This window comes from Cyanistes caeruleus, unplaced genomic scaffold (genome assembly GCF_971803275.1).
Source record: "Cyanistes caeruleus unplaced genomic scaffold, bCyaCae1.hap1.1 HAP1_SCAFFOLD_153, whole genome shotgun sequence".
Taxonomy (NCBI): Eukaryota; Metazoa; Chordata; class Aves; order Passeriformes; family Paridae; genus Cyanistes; species Cyanistes caeruleus.
Genome location: NW_028255946.1, coordinates 67,487 through 84,273, shown reverse-complemented (window position 1 = coordinate 84,273; position 16,787 = coordinate 67,487). Strand labels below are relative to the sequence as shown.

The 16,787-nt window shown below is 41.9% G+C and overlaps 1 long non-coding RNA gene across 1 annotated transcript; it reads left to right on the top strand.

The window, feature by feature from the left end:
- Positions 1-5,893: 5,893 nt before the first annotated feature.
- LOC147645863 (uncharacterized) lies at positions 5,894-6,939 on the top strand. The gene is made up of 2 exons (XR_015282099.1): positions 5,894-6,047; positions 6,159-6,939. It is a non-coding gene; the product is annotated as an uncharacterized LOC147645863 (long non-coding RNA).
- The last annotated feature ends 9,848 nt before the right edge of the window (positions 6,940-16,787 follow it).

Genomic DNA, 16,787 nt, shown 5'->3' with positions numbered 1-16,787 from the left:
CCCTGCAAATTGCAGGAAAATCGCAAAAAAATTCCTAAAACTTCTTGAAACCCTACCAAATTCCTGAAACATCCCACAAAATCTCCACAAATTTCCACAAAATCTAAGAAATATCTATCAAAATTTTTCAAGCCTCCTCAAAAACTTTCAATATACTTCAGAATTCCACAAAAACCCACAAAATTTCAGAAACATCCAACAAAATCCTCTCTCAATCCCAAAAAATGCGAGAAAAGACCCAACCAAATTCCACAAAAAATCCCACAAAATCCCTGCATCTTCCCAACACCCTACCACATTCCAGAAACATCCCACAAAACGGCCACAAATGTCCATAAAATCTAAGAAAACTCCCAAAAAATTCTTCAAGTCTCCTCAAAATCCCACAAAATTCAAGAGAAATCCTCAAAATTCCAAGAAAATCCCACAAAATTCCCTAAATCTTTTCACAACACTACCAAATTCCAGAGACATCCCAAAAAATCTTCACCAATTCTCACAAAATCTAAGAAAAATCCCTCAAAATTCTTCAAGTCTCCTACAAATCCCACAAAATCCCACAAAATTCCAGAAACATCCCACATAATCTCCTCAAGATCCCACAGAATTCTGGAAAAGCCCCGCCAAATTCCAGAAAAATGCCACAAAATTGTTTAAATATTATCAAAATCCCTCAAAATTCCAGAATCATCCTTGAAAACTCCAGCCAAATCCCACAAAATTCCAAGAAAATCCCACAAAATTCCCTAAAGTTTTTGAAAACCCAAATTCCTGCAACATCCCACAAAATATCCACAGATGTCGACAAAATTCCAGAAAAATCATTGAAAATTCTATATATCTCCTAAATATCCCTCAATATTCCACAAAACCCCCATCAAATTCCAGAAAACTCCTACAAAATCTCCTCGAATTTCCAAAAAATTTCAGAAAAATCCCAGAAAATTCATTAAATCTTCTCACAACGCTACCAAGTTCCAGAGGCATCCCACAAAATCTCCACCAGTTCCCACAAAATATAAGAAAAATCCCTCAGTATTCTTCAATTCTCCTCAAAATTCCACACAATCCCACAAAAATCCCCACCAAATACCAGAAAAATGCCACAACATCTCCTCAGATATCCACAAAATTCCACAAAAATTCACAAAATTCCAGAAACATTCCATAAAATTCCAGTAAAATCCCACAAAATTCCCTAAATCTTTTCAAAACACAATCAAATTCCTGCAACTTCCCACAAAATATCCACAAATTTCCACAAAATCTAAGGAAACTCCCACATAAATCTTAATGTCTCCTTAATATCCCTCAAAATTCCACAAAACCCCCACCAAATTCCAGAAACTTCCCACAAAATCTCCTCCAATTTCAAAAAAATTCCAGAAAAATGCCACAAAATTCCAGAAAAGACCCACAAAATTCCAGAAGAATCCCACAAAATTCCCTAAAACTCCTCAAAACCCAACTAAATTCCTGAAACATCTCACAAAATCTCCACTATTTGCCACAAAATCGAAGAAAAATCTGTCAAAATTCTTCAAGTCTCCTCGAAATCCCACAAACATCCCAAAAATATCCCACAAAATCCCACAAAATCTCCTCAATATCCCACAAAATTCTTGTGAAATTCCACAAAATTCCAGAAAAATACCACAAAATTCCCTAAATCTTCTCAAAACCCAACCAAATTCCTGCAGCATTTCACAAAATCTCCAACAATTTCCACAAAATCTAGGAAAAAAGCCTCAATATTCTTCAAGTCTTTTCTAAATCCCACAAAATTCTGGATAAATCCCACGAAATTCCCTAAATCTTCTCAAAACAAACCAAATTTCTGAAACATCCCACAAAATCTCCAACAATTTCCACAAAATCTAAGAAAATTCTTTCAAAATTCTTCAAATCTTGTTAAAATCTTACAAAATCCTACAGATATCCCACAAAATTACACAAAAATCGCACAAAATCTCCTCCAAATTTCACAAAATTTTTGAGAAATTCCACAAAATTCCAGAAAAATCCCTCAAAATTCTTCAGCTCTCCTCAATATCTCACAAAATTCCTGAAACTTCCCACAAAACCTCGACAAATTTCCACAAAATCTAAGAGAAATCCCTCAAAATTCTTCACGTCTCCTAAAAATCCCACAAGCATCCCACAAAATCCCACAAAATCTCCTCAATATCCCACAAAATTATAGAAAAATTCCACAAAATTCCAGAAAAATCTCACAAACTTCCCAAAATTTTCTCAAAACCCAACCAAATTCATGCAACATCTCACAAAATCCCCACATATTCCCACAAAATTCAAGAAAAATCCAACAAAATTCCCTAAATCTTGTCAATATCTCACAAAATTCCAGAGACAGCCCACAAAACTCCGTAAATCTTCTAAAAACCCAACCAATTTCCAGAAACACCCCACAAAATATCCTCCAATTTCCACAAAATCTAAGAAAATGTCACAAGATTGCAGAAAAATCCCACAAAATTCCCTAAATTTCCTCAATATCCCACAAAATACCAGAACCATCCCACAAAATCTCCACCAATTTCCACAGAATTACAGAAAAACCCCACAAAATTCTGGAAAAGCCCCACAAAATTCAAGAAAAACCCCACAAAATTCCCTAAATCTCCACAAAATTCCAGAAAAATTCCCTAAATATGGCAAAAAATCTCCACAAATTTCCACAAAATTCTAGCAACATCCCACAAAATCTCCAATTCCCACAAAATCTAAGAAAAATCCCTCAAAATTCTTCAAGTCTCCTCAAAATCCCACAAAGTCCCACAAAAATCTCTTCAATATCCCACCAAATTCCAGAAAAATCCCACAAAATTCCTCAAATGTCCACCAAATTCCAGAAAAATCCCACAAAATTCCCTTAATCTTCCCATTATTTCACAAAATTCTTGAAACATACAACAAAATCATCACAAATTCCCACAAAATTCCAGAAAAATCACACAAAATTCTCCAAATATCCTCAAAACCAGACTAAATTCCAGAACATCCCACAAAATCTCCACAAATGTCCACAAAACCTAAATTAAGTCCCTCAAAAGTCATTAAAAACCCCACAAAATTCCAGAAAAGATCCCACAAAATTCCATAAATCTTCTCAAAACCCTACCAAATTCCAGAGAAATCCCAAAAAATCTAAACCAACTCCCACAAAATCTAAGAAAAGTCCTTCAAGATTTTTCAAGTCTCCTCAAATTTCCACAAAATTCTTTAAAAGCCCCACAAAATTCCAAGAAAATCCCACAAAATTCCCTATACATTTTCAAAACCCTAACAAATTCCAGAAAAATCTCACAAAATCTACACAAATGTCCACAAAATTCCAGAAAAATCCCACAAAATTCCCACAGCTCCTAAAAATCCCACAAAATTCTTGAAAAGCCTTAGAATATTCCAGAAAAACAATCCCACAAAATTCCCTAAATGTTATTAAAACCCCACAAAAATCCAGAAACATCCCACAAAATGTCCTCAAATGTCCACAGAATTCCAGAAAAATCCCGCAAAATCACCTTCAATTCCCACAAAATCTAAGAAAAGTCGCACAAAATTCTTCAAGTCTCCTCAAAATCCCACAAAATTCCAGAAACATCTCACAAAACCTCCACCAATTCCCTCAAAATCTAAGATAAATCCCTCAAACTTCCTCAAATTTCCTCAAAATCCCACAAAATTCCAGAAATTTTCACAAAATTCAAAAAAACCCCACCAAATTCCAGAAACATCCCAGAAAATTCTTTAAATTTTCTCAAAATCCAACTAAATTCCAGAATAATACCACAAAATTCCCACAATCTTCTCAAAATCCTACCAAATTCTAGAAACATCCCACAAAATCTCAACAAATTTCCACAAAATCTTAGAAAAATCTCATAAAATTCTTCAAGTCTCCTTTTAAAATCCCACAGAATCCCAGAAAATCCCACAAAATTCCAGTAAAATCGGATGAAATTGTTGGCATTCAGGAACACAGATGATTTTTCCCCATGGCTGCTGTGGGAAGTGTGGCCATTATCTGAGCACAAAGCTGCAAGCTGCTATCTTTCCCTGCCTTTAGTGGCAGCCTGTGGTGAAACTGAGCAGCGGCACAAAGTGCAGGCCAGGCAGGGAGCGGCCTGGCCCGGCAGCCCCGCTGTGCAAGGCCCAGCCAAGCCTCTGAGAAGGGGCTCCTGGCACTTGCCAGTCTCCATCCTCCCCGGGAAGCGCAGAGCTGCGGCCAGCCCCGCTCCCCTCCCGTGGCCTTGGCTGGCCTGGGGGGAAGGAGGCTGAAGCCGAGCCCTGCTACCTCTTCAAAAGGCGCAAAGCAAAGAGAGCCAAGAGAAATTGCCGGCCTTAGGGCTTCAAGTGCTGTTCCCAGCTTGATGGCACTTTGCAATGGGCAAAACTGCTGGCACTTCTCAGCAATGGCCTCTTATGGGCCAGGAGAAAAACTCCTCTCAGCCTCCAGCAGCTTCAACTTCCTTAGGTGCTTCTCTTTCTTTTCTGAAACGTCAACCCATCAGACGTGACATTTTGGGAAAATGTAGGAAATTTTGTCTGATTTTGGTGGAATTTTGTGGATTTTTTCTGGAATTTTGTGGGATTTTTGTGGAATTTGGTGTATTTTTTGTGGAATTTTGCGGGATATTGCAGAGATTTATGGAATTTTGTGGAAGTTTTGTGGAATTTTGTGGGATTTTGAGGTGATTTAGGGAATTTTGTGGAGTTTTTCTGGAATTTTGTTGGACTTTGAGATAATTTACAGAATTTAGTTAAGATTTTTTGTAGGGTGCATTTTATGGACTATTTGTGGAATTTTTCAAAGTTTTCAGGAATTTTGTGGAATTTTCTGAAATTTAGTGGGATTTTGAGGAGATTTCAAGAATTTTGAGGGAATTTGTTGGATGTTGTGGGAATTTGAAGAGATTTAGGGAATTTTGTTGGGTTTTTTGTGGAATTTTGTGCATTTTTTCAAGAATTTTGTGAGATTTAAAGAAAAATTAAAGCATTATGGGGTTTTTCCAGTACTTTTTGTGGAATTCTTCTGCAATTTCGTGGATTTTTTCGGCAATTTGTGAGATTTAAACAAAGTTTAGGGAATTTTGTGGGATTTTTGTGCCATTTTGTGGGATTTTTGTGGGAATTTTGTCAGAATTTGCTGGAATTCTGTGGGATTTTTTTATTAATGGAGAAGACAATGGATATTTTGCCAAACCTCCTTTCAAACAACAAAACTTGGGGCAGCACGACAGAAAAGAAGAAAAGAAAATATTCCCCAGTTAGAACAGAGCCAGAGTCCCACCATTTTCCCCTCCACTTTCATTTCTTTTCTACATTTAGAGGCAAACCTTCCATCTCCAAAAGCTTCCATCTCTCACTTCCTGATGCCGTTTGCCACCCTTTAGCCTCGACCCCCACGGATCTGAGTGCTGTCCATGTGGGGCTGGGGATGCTCAGCCTGGAAAGAGAAGGGGCTGGGGAGGCCTCCCTGCAGCTCTAGGAAAGATGGGCACAGAGAGGAGAAGGCTTTCAACTGCAGGAGTGAGATTGAAGTTGGATCTAATGCAGCTGCTCTTTTCCACTCAGGCTGCTGGGCCACTGGCCCAGGCTGGGCACAGAGGCTGGGGATGCTCCATCCTTGGCAACATCCAAGGCCAGCTGGGAGCAGGGCTCTGAGCAACCTGTTCTGGGGGAAGATTGCTCCGCTTGGAACAAGATGGTCTTTAGGGTCCCTTCCAAGCCCAAGCACCCAGGGATTCCATCATTCTAGCATCTCCCTTGTCCACTTCAGCCTGGGCCAGGGCTCCTGGCACTGATGTCACAGTGCACGCTCCAGCTAGAACTTCCAGCATCCAGCAACGGCCACAACACAACCCTTGGCTCCTTGTGTCAGCACGCTCTTCACCCTGCTCCAGGCCTACCCCTGTCACCTTGTTGTCACCTGCTCCCTCATACCCCCAGCAGTCCCAGAAGCTCCCCAGTGTGTGCATTTTGCTCTCCATCCCTGCAGGATGTCTGCATTTGCTCCAAAGAAGGTATGGTACCATTCCACAGAGATGGACACCCCGCAGCTGCCTGGCTGGGCTGGAGCTCTGTGGGATAGTGTGGGAAAGGGACCCCACTGGGAGATTTTGCTACCTCTGCAGGCTGTCACAGACACAGAGGAGGAGATGGAGGTGGATGTGAAGGAGGTGGAGGAAGAGATGGAAGTGGATACACAGATGGATACAGAAGAGGAAATGGAAGTAGATGGACAGGAGACGGGAGAGGAAGAAATGGAGGTGGACATGGAAGAGCACATTGAGGAGATGGATATTGATATGGAAGATGAGGAGGAGGACATGGTGTTGGGATGAAGAGCGATGCCAGCAGCAGAACAGGCAGGTGCTCCCCACAGGCAGAGTGGGTCCCCTGCTGCCAGCCTGGGGCTGGGCTGGGCACTCCCTGCTCAGGGACACACTAGCCCATGCACTGGATTCTGCTGGCCATCCCTGGGGTGGCCTGGGCTTGCTTTGGGCCACACAAGCCCTGTTCCAGTGCCTGGGCCACAGCCCCCAGCCCCAGCCAGCCTCACTTCTGGCAGCAGAGTCTCACTGTGCCAGTGTCCCAGCCTGGCAGCACATGGAACACCCCTCCATGCCTGACTGCACTGACCGTGCTACTTGTTTTTCTTCCAGGACTGAGGCACATCCCGGACACAGATGCCACCCTGCTGTATATACGTTTTACAGTTGTTGTGTTCTGAAAGATGTTTTAGAGTTTGCTTAAGTGTTCTGTAAATACGTTTCATGTAGTTTTGTTAGATATGTTCTTAGGTAAATAGGTTCTATAGTTTATTGTTGTTGTTACCAATATTCTTACAATGTAAATATGTTGTGTAGTTCATTCTTGTTCCTTTTCTTCTACCAATAAACATTCTTTGCAAAACCACAGTTCTCTTTGCATTTGCCTCGGGCACATTTGCAAAGTTGTGCTTTCCACTCGCTCCAGGTTCCCAGGGCTGGATGTCCCTGCGGGAGCTGGCACAGCCACCCCAGGAGTGGGCTCCCTGTGCACAGGGGGTCCCACTGACAGAGCTCACCCTCTCCTTGCAGTTTCTCTGCACACACTTGGTAGCTGGAGGGGCAAATCCCAGTGGGCCCTGACCCATGGCATCCCACATGGGAGCAGGGCTCAGCCTCATCCATGGCTCTTCCCTGGCTAGCCCCAGGGCTAAGGAGGCTGCACTGGGCTGCGGGCAGCCTGCTTCCTGGGCACCCTGAGGGGCTGGAGCCAGCCTGGAGGGAGCCTCAGCACAGGGGCCTCTGGCCCACATGCACCAAGATTTCCTTTGGAAACCCCCTCTCTCACCACACTCTGCTACAAGCACAACATCAATTGTTCCTCCTAGTTAAAGGGGAGACCTTAATTGGCACAAATTTGTCCCTTGGACTTTCTAGCCCAGCAAATGTCAGCACTTGTAATCCCTGTTCTGCACTCCCTGCTCGGGCACCAAAACATTGGAACCTGCCAGAACATCTTGAATTAGCACCAACCTGCAGAGAGCTACAGGGGGAGAACAACCCCCAACCACACAGGGACATTGATGGGCTGAGGCAGAGCTGAAACTAAAGTATTTTAATGCCAAGAGAGAGGACTTTTTATTGCTGAATTCATTCTCCCAGGACAAGAATGAAAGCTTTCAGTCTCACCTGCCACACATGTCTATTGCCAAGGTTTGCTTCTGGGTTATGACAGATTTTTATTCATCTCTTCAGAACTCTGATGCTCTTCCTGCCCTAGGTGCAGAGATGATATTTCAGCTGTTTCAGAGCCAGATGAGCTCAGCACAGCTTGTGCAACACGCAGAATTTCCAGACCCACAGATTCAGGCCATGCAAACCGATACTTTTTCATCGCTGTGCAAAGATCACTGCAAGGATGTCAGTGATGTGCCACACACTGCTCAGAGCTGTCCCTTCTATCCAGCTCTCCCCAGTCGCTTCACACACTTCACTCCAAGCACTTTCTGATAGAGTTCAGTAGCAGATGGGATTTCATCCTGGCTTTTCTTCCTTTTCTCCTGAGCTGTCTCCAGACACAGTGTGTGGGCACTGCAGCAGCATGAACGTGGCACCTCCCTGACACAGAGATTCATGTCACAACTTTTCATCCAAAGCAGCAAAGAAATGATTCCCACTGGCTCCCACACGGCTCCCTGGCAACTTTGTGCTGCTGCAGCTCCAGCACCAGCCCTGGTGCACAGCAATTTCAGGAGGAGACACACCAAAGGAATCAGCCATTCCCAGAGAAGAAACATCTGTTTGCATGGCCCAAATCCCCACAACACTGCAGACTGTGCTGACCCTGCACACTCTGCATTTGCACTTCAGCCTCTGTGCCTCACTTTTCCTCTCACTAAAGTCCCCCCAGTTTCCCTCATGCTCACATTCCCAAGAGAATTCAAAGCAGCATTAGGAGCAGGGATAGATGATGGGAGCTGTCCCAAGGCTCAACAAAATTTCTCAGGCCTGACAATTCTTGTCAAGGACAGAGGAAAAACCTGCATGGAAGAGGTGTGAAATCAAAGCAGTCATCAAATTTAGGTAGAATGAGAGAAGCTAAAGAGGTTTTCAATATTTGCAACAAGATTAGAAGCTCCAGGCACAGGACGGATGCGACATTTTCCCCACTGTAACAACTCTGGGATGCAAATTGCATCTCAAATCCTTCTCCCCAGCTCTGGGACTTGTTCAGCCACCCACATGGTGCTGAATTTTTCAAGCAAAGTGGAATCTGGTCAGAGAGGTGGCTTGCAAATCCAAATCACAAAGGACAGCTTGGAAGCAGCAGCCAGAGCCAAGAGAGGCAGAGCCTGGCCCTGGGGTGCAGCACAATGTTGTGGTTTAGATTTGCTAATTTCGTTTCCCAGCCAACGCACCAAATAAATGTCATGGTTTTAAAGCAGTAGCTAAAAAATTACAAGAAAATTTACTTATTTCTTGCTGTGAGATATACATTAGAACAAGAGCAAAAGAGACTTAAAAGGAATAAAGAAAGTTTTTTAACAGAACTACAAGAATAAGAAAACCAGAATAACTTCCAGAAAACCTCTTTCTCCCCCACTACCCAACCATTTCTTTGTTCACATGACAACATAGAGACAAAAAACTTGGAACTTTGGTGTTTAAAACACTCCCAATTCCTGCTAGAGTCTTTTCATCAGCTTTGTAGAGAAACACAAGCCTTCTGCTAATCTATGGAGTTTTTCGCCAGAAAACCATTTCTGTTATAGCTTTCTATTTCTCTGATGCCAGCTGCCTGGAAAAAATCTGTCAGCAGTTCACTCCTCCCATTTCACTTCACTCTGAGGTGTGTTATGGGTCAAATGAGTCTTGGGATGTCATTTTTAAGGATGAGTTATTCAAAGGCAAAAGTTCTCGTCATCTGTCTCTGTGAGCCTCCCTGGAAAGAGAAGTTTGCTCTTTGCCTCTCAAAAGGCCACAAATCTTCAACTATTACTTCTCCCTCTGTTTCAGTATCTCACAGCATCACAATCGCTTCACTATTTGCTGAAAATCCACACTTTGAACACTCCATTCCTCCCAATATACTCTGTCATGAATTAAAGGAGCTCTTTTTCAGAACACTATTGTCCATCTCCATAGCTTTAACAGAAAAATATTTCAGTTTAATTAAAGCATCTCCTTATTCTCTCTTCCGCATCTAAAACTTAACTCCTTTCATCACTGTTTTTGATGGTTTTATGATGTCGTCTTTATGTTGATTGTCTGTCTCTCTCTGTCTCTCTGGGAAAAAGGAGTAATCTGTATGTTTTATCCAGGCAGTAAAAGAGTTAAAGTCTTGGAAAGCTGCAGATGTTGATGGTGTCAGGTTTCAGTCCAGCAGCAGAAACTGCAAACCAAGCCAGGCCGGCCGGCTCCGTTTCTCCCCCGCCGCCCTCTGCGGCCTTGTCCGGCCTGGAGGGGGGAGGAGGCCGAGACAGAGCCTGTTACCTCGTCAGAAGCCAGAAACCAAAGAGAACAAGAGAGCTGTCATAGGGTAGCTTTACTTTTAAGACAGCTTAGAAAGAAGAGAAGTTGAAGCTGCTAGTGGCTGATGGGAGTTTTTCCTCCTGACCAATTATCAGTCATTTCCAAGAATTGACAGCAGATCTGACCATTAAAAAGTGAATTCAACTTGCAAACACCCCCTTAAGAAGTACAGACAGAATTCTCTTATTCTCTTTGGTTTCCGGCTTCTGAGGAGGTAACAAGGCTCTGTCTCGGCCTCCTCCCCCCGTCTCCAGGCCGACAAGGCCGCGGTGGAGTGGGGGCGGGGGACGGGGAAAAGAAGCAGCGCTCATCAGCTGAGCTTGGCTTTCAGTTTTAGCTGCTAGACTGAAACTTAACACCATGAACTCTTGCAGTTTTCCTAAAGCTTTTAATTCTTTTACTACCTGGATAAACATACAGATTACTCCTTTTCTCAGAAAAACAGAGAAAGAGAGAGACAATCAACATAGAGAAGACATCATAGAACCACCAAAAACAGTGAAGAAAAGAGTTAAGTTTAAATAAGAAAGAGAGAATAAGGAGATGCTTTACAGCTGAAATATCTTTCTGTTAAAGCTATGGAGATAGACAATAATAGTATAAAAAGACTCCTTTAATTCATGATGAGTGTTGGGAAGAATAGAGTATTCAAAGTGCAAGTTTTGAGCAAAAGAGAGAGAGAGTACTTGTGATACTGTGAGTTGCTGGAATTGATTTGAGTGAAGTTTTTGAAGCTTTGAGGGGCAAAAAGAAAACTGTTTTCCAGGAAGGCTCACAGAGACAGATGAAGAAGACTTCTGCCTTTGAATAACTTATCCTTAAAAACATCGGAGAGATGTGAAATGGGAGGAGAAGATCTAATGACAGATTTCCGGGCAGCTGGCATTAGAGAAATAGAAAACTATGACAAAAAATAGTTTTCTTGTGAGAAACTCCGTAAGTTAACAGAAAGAGACTTCTGTTTCTCTACAAAGACTGATGAAAAGACTGTAGCAAGAATTAAGACTGTTTTTAACCACCAAAGTCCTAAAGTTATTTGTCTCTATGTTGTCATGCGTACAGAAGAATAGTTAAGATGTGGAAGATAAGGGGGTTTTCTGAAAGTTTATTCTGGTGTTCTTATTCTTGTAGTTTGTTAATAAACTGTCTTTATTCCTTTTAAGTTTTAAGCCTGTTTTGCTCTTGTTCTAATCCATATCTCACAACAAGAAATAAGTAATTTTTTACTTACTGGTTTAAAACCACGACACCTGGCAGCCTCAGTGACTGTGGATTTATTGACATCTCAGCCCTACAAGATTCCCACGGGAATTATGGGACCAGTGATAATAAATGGAAAAGCTGTGGGTGCAATAGTGTTGGGACGTTCATCTGCTAGTCTAATGGGACTGTTTATTTTACCTGGAGTAATTGATGTGGACTATTCTGGTGAAATATATATCATGGCATATACACTGGCACCACCAGCCAGAATTGATAAGGGACAGCGAATTGCACAACTGGTGCCAGTACCACAATATACCCATCAATTGACACCATTGAAAAATCAATTACAGGGTACGGGTGGATTTTGTTCTACAGGAGGACTTACATTGCTTACCCTGGGCTTAAACACTCGACCCAAGCGAAAAGTTGTTCCCAATTATAACGGAGAATCCCACCAATTAGAAGGACTATTGGATACTGGGACAGACTCAAGTATTGTTGCTCCACAGTATTGGCCCCAGGAATGGCCTTTGTTGTCCAGTATGGTTACTGTTACGGGGGGGGAGGCTTAACTTTAGCAAAAAGGTCTCTACAAATCCAGATTCAATTAGATGGGAAGGTCATCAATTCTGTTTTGTCAATTGTTCCATTACCAGACAAGGTTCAATGTCTAATAGGGCGAGATATTTTGTCACAACTTGGTGTTACTTTGACCAATGAGCACCCTTTAGAATAGAGGCCATTGTTTGGACTTTCCCACTCCCACGTAAATGGATAATTCAGGAACCAGTATGGGTTGAACAGTGGCCTTTAAAAAGGGAAAGTCTGCAGCAAGCTCATCAATTAGTGCTGGAACAATATCAACAAGGACATTTAAAGTTGCCAACAAGTCCTTGGAATGCCCCTATTTTTGTTATAAAAAAGAAATCTGGAAAATATCGATTGCTGCACGACTTACGTGCAGTAAATGAACAAATGGAGCCAATGGGGGCACTGCAATCTGCTTTGCCCAATCCTGCAATGTTGCCAAGAGATTGGCCCTTGTTAATAATTGATTTAAAGGACTGTTTTTTCACCATCTCACTGCATGAACAGGATACTTGCAGATTTGCTTTTACCTTGCCCTCATTAAATCGAGCAGAACCGGACAAGAGATTTGAATGGACAGTTTTACCACAGGGTATGCGTAATTCTCCTACCTTGTGCCAGCTTTATGCTGATAATGCTTTGCAGCCACTACGTGTTCGATGGCCTACAACCATTATTTATCACTATATGGATGATATTCTTTTTGCTCAGTCACAACCTTTTGCAGATTAACAAGTTAAAGACATTCAAACACAACTACTTCAGAATGGACTGGTTGTTGCACCTGAGAAAATACAGCAGTCATCCCCATGGAAATATCTCGGGGGGACTTTAACTGAGCAGTATGTTGCCCCTCAGAAACTGTCATTGAACATGTCACTTCATACTGTTCATGATGCTCAGCGATTGCTGGGGGATTTGCAATGGCTTAAACCTGTTGTGGGTATTCCTAATGAACTTTTACAACCCTTATGACCTTTGTTAAAAGGTACTGATCCTACAGCACCTATACAGGTCACCAGTGAACAACAAGAAGCTCTCAATAAAATAATGGACGGTATCCAGACAGGTGTTGTTCATAGGCGAGATCCAGACTTGGACATCAACCTTACTGTATGGTTTGGACCTCAACATCTCATCGGTGCTTTAACACAGCAACAAAAGAAAACAGGGGAGATATGGGTATTAGAGTGGTTGTTAGCACCACTACAACAGAGACATACCTTAATTCAAAAAATTGAAATTTTAGCAGATTTAATAAAACAAAGGTAGAAGCGATTGTGACAAATTATGGGTGCAGATCCAGCTGTCATTCAGATACCAATAAAAAAGGACACTTTAGACTGGTATTTAATTCACAGCTCCACACTGCAAGAAGCATTGCTTGACAACAGCAGTGTGGTCAGTACTGAGGAGGTGCCTCAAATACCACTACGATGGATAGGCCAGCAGAATTGGATTGAAAAGCCCAAATGATCATTTGTGCCGTTACCAGGGGCATCAACGGTGTTCACTGATGCTGGAAAGAAATCTCGCACAGCTGCTGCTACATGGCAAAATTCAGAAGGACAATGGAATCATCACATTATTCCAGCTCAAAAGGAGGACACATTACAAACTCTGGAATTAGTCGCTGTTGTTTGGGTTTTGGTGCAGTTTAAGGGTCCTGTTAATGTGGTAACTGATTCTTTATATGTTGCAGGAGTGAGTGAACGTATTGAAAAAGCAGACATAAAAGAAGTAAAAAATCCTCATTTATATGAACTGTTTTTGCAGCTTCAAAGAGCAGTAAAGTTGAGGACTGCTGCCTTTGCTATTATCCATATTCGTAGTCACAAATGGGATGTGGGTTTAGGAGAAAGAAATGCTAGGGCAGACCGATTGGTTTATAAAGATCCAAAAACAGGACTGTGGGGAGGTCCCAGCAAGGTACTGTATTGGGGACGTGGTTATCTTTGTGTGTCTACCCCCACAGGGCCTGTCTGTGTGCCGAGCCGATGGACTAAACCTGCTGATCCCAGGGATTTACCTTCAGCTGATCCAGAAAATTCTGCAGATACTTCTCGCTCTCTGCCAGCAACATAGAGACGGGATCTGATGAACTCTCACATGCAAATCTTGTGTGCAGTACCAGAGTGTGAATGTTATCCTTTTGTATGTTACATTTGTAAAGTGTGTAAAGAAAAGTGGTGGACACATTCTAAGTGGGGTCGATCCCCAAGAGGGATTTGTACAGAGTGTTACAACTTTGAAAGAAATTTCACTGAGGTTGCATTACAGGAAGGTGTGCAAACAGGACAATTTGAAAAAGGATCTGATAGATGGTGGGAGATTTATGCTTTTGGGATAAACCCAGAAAATTATTGTTATCATCCTAATACCCCTTTGCCATATATTATTGAAATAACCACAATACGCTCTCATAAAACACTTACACAGGTCAGGTGTGATATTCCAGGGGTAAAAAATAAAAATTGGGAGCAATTCTTAAAACGGCAGTCTCGAGAGAAAGGGTCTTTCCCTAAAAGTTATCCCTGCTGCTGAGAAGATGGAACAGCCCGTGGTTCGAAGCAACCGAATCGACGGGCGAGGCAGAGGGGTAAAAGAAAAGGGAAGCAAGATCTCCCATGGGATCCAGCCAAGATGCTGGCTGAACTGCCACAATCTTTTTAAAGTCCTTAAGAGACTATCTCTGATCCGGTTGTTGTAGTGGTTTACCATGATAAAAAGAAATGAGGGGCTCTTGATTGACATTGATGAAAGACAAAATATGTGGATAATGTGGGCCAATCAAACTGGACAAGATAATTTTTGCCTTTCAATGGCCACCCCTTCAGATCCTTTTCGAACTTGTTTAGTGGGTGCACCTTTAGAGGATTCACTCAATGCCACAATGTTTAAAAAATGGACAAAGAATTGGAAAATGCCCGAAGAAGCAAACAAAACATTATGTGAAATTCCATCAGGTAAATTCACGATCAATATTTGTGACACAGGTTTAATCCCAGCAAATCCCATTGATGCTCAAAATTGGTACATTGCTACAGGTTTAAATGTCACCGGGTCAGAGCCACGAGAGTTAAGACTGTTAGGCTCAGCCCCTAGCAATTATTGTTTCACTTTTCTCAATTGGGCTAGGAACAATCATGCAAAAAGGTCTCATGGGCCAAATGGTACAAATGTTTCTCCACAAAATTTGCCATATTTGCAAAATAATGATGCATACTGTGGCAATTGGTCTCACAAGGTAAATTCTAGCAGTTCACCTCTACAATTACCACCTGGTATTTTTTTAATCTGTGGCGATCGTGCATGGCAAGGACTGCCAGCAAACATTTATGGAGGGCCTTGTTATTTTGGGAAATTGACATTGTTTGCACCCACTATACAGCAACTATGAGGAGCCAATAGAACCAGGTTACGAACAAAGAGAAGTGTGTTCCAATTGGGGCCAGAATGCAAGGATCAGGTTGAACTTTGGGAACGTCCTACAGTGATTGTGTCATCTGTTTTTACACCTGGAGTATCTAGTGCTCAAGCCTTAACACAGTTACGACGACTGGCATGTTGGACAGGAAAACAGTTTAATATTACATCAAAGGTTTTGTCTGATTTGCTTTTGGATATGAAGAGTGTTAGGCATGCTGTATTGCAGAATAGAGCTGCTCTTGATTTTTTACTATTAGCACAGGGCCATGGCTGTGAAGACTTTGATGGAATGTGTTGCATGAATATTTCTGACCATTCAGTGTCTATTCATGCTCATCTCCGACAACTACAGAAGAATATGAAAATATTAACCATGGAAACAAATCCATTAGAGGAATGGTTTCAATCCCTAGGTCTCACAGGATGGTTAAAATATTTGGCACAAATGGCAATTGTTGTTATATTGATCATTGTGATTGTGTAACTGTTTATTCCTTGCATACTGCAATGCTTGCAAAACATGATGAAAAGGGCTACTTCTAAAGTTTTGTTAGTACAAAAAGAAAACAGGGGAATTGTAGAGGAATGGCTAGAGAGCAAAGGTCATGTTCCCATGCAGCAGTTAGCTGGGAAAGAATTAGATAATAGAGTACAGTTGGTGTGAGATGTTGCAAGGTCAGGAAGGTCTTAGTGATAACTGTTAACAGAGAACAGGACGCTGTGATCAGAAGAATGTGAATTCAGCATAGAAGAACAATCACAGGAATGTGGAATTAGGTGGAGTTGACCTTAAATAAAAATATCCAATAATGAGCTTGTTTTTACACTTTGTATGAGCCTAATTATTGATGCTATATAAGTGGTTTAAGAGTTACCAATAAATGAGACTTGCTGATCATTCATATTGAGTGCTGCATTTCTCCCGCCGAACTCATCATTTAGGTCCAAGTTCCAAACTGCAAATTTTTACACTCAAGACACAGTCATGAAGAACATGTATTTCAATTTTCTATTCCTTTAACTGCAGTGTAAAATATCTTAATATTGGAAAACATCCATAAAATCTCTCAAGGAAGGCAGCTAATGGATCCTTTTCACTAGCACGTGAACAAACTAAGGAACTAAAATCAAAGCTGAGTTCTCTTTTTCAAAAGATCAGTTACCTCTTTCTTACTCCAGTGTTATAGAAGATTTTTCACTACACACTTGGGGGTAATTTTTATCTTTCATATTTTGGGGGGGGTTTTTTTGTTTGCTTTTGTTGTTTTTGTTGGTTTTTTTTACAGAAAACATGTCCTAGAAAAGGCATGTCCTTTGCTCCTGGTTCCCGTGTGGAGCAGCTCCCTTCCCGCTGGCTGAGCTGCTCAGGCAGAGCCCGGCAGCTCCTGGCCCTGCAGGGCTGAGGCTTTTCCCCGTTGCTGGGCACAGACTGATGGAGCAGCAGTGCTGAACACGGGCACACGCAGAGGGAGCAGAGCAGCTGCCTTTCCCCACCTGAAGCTCCAAGGCCAAACTCTG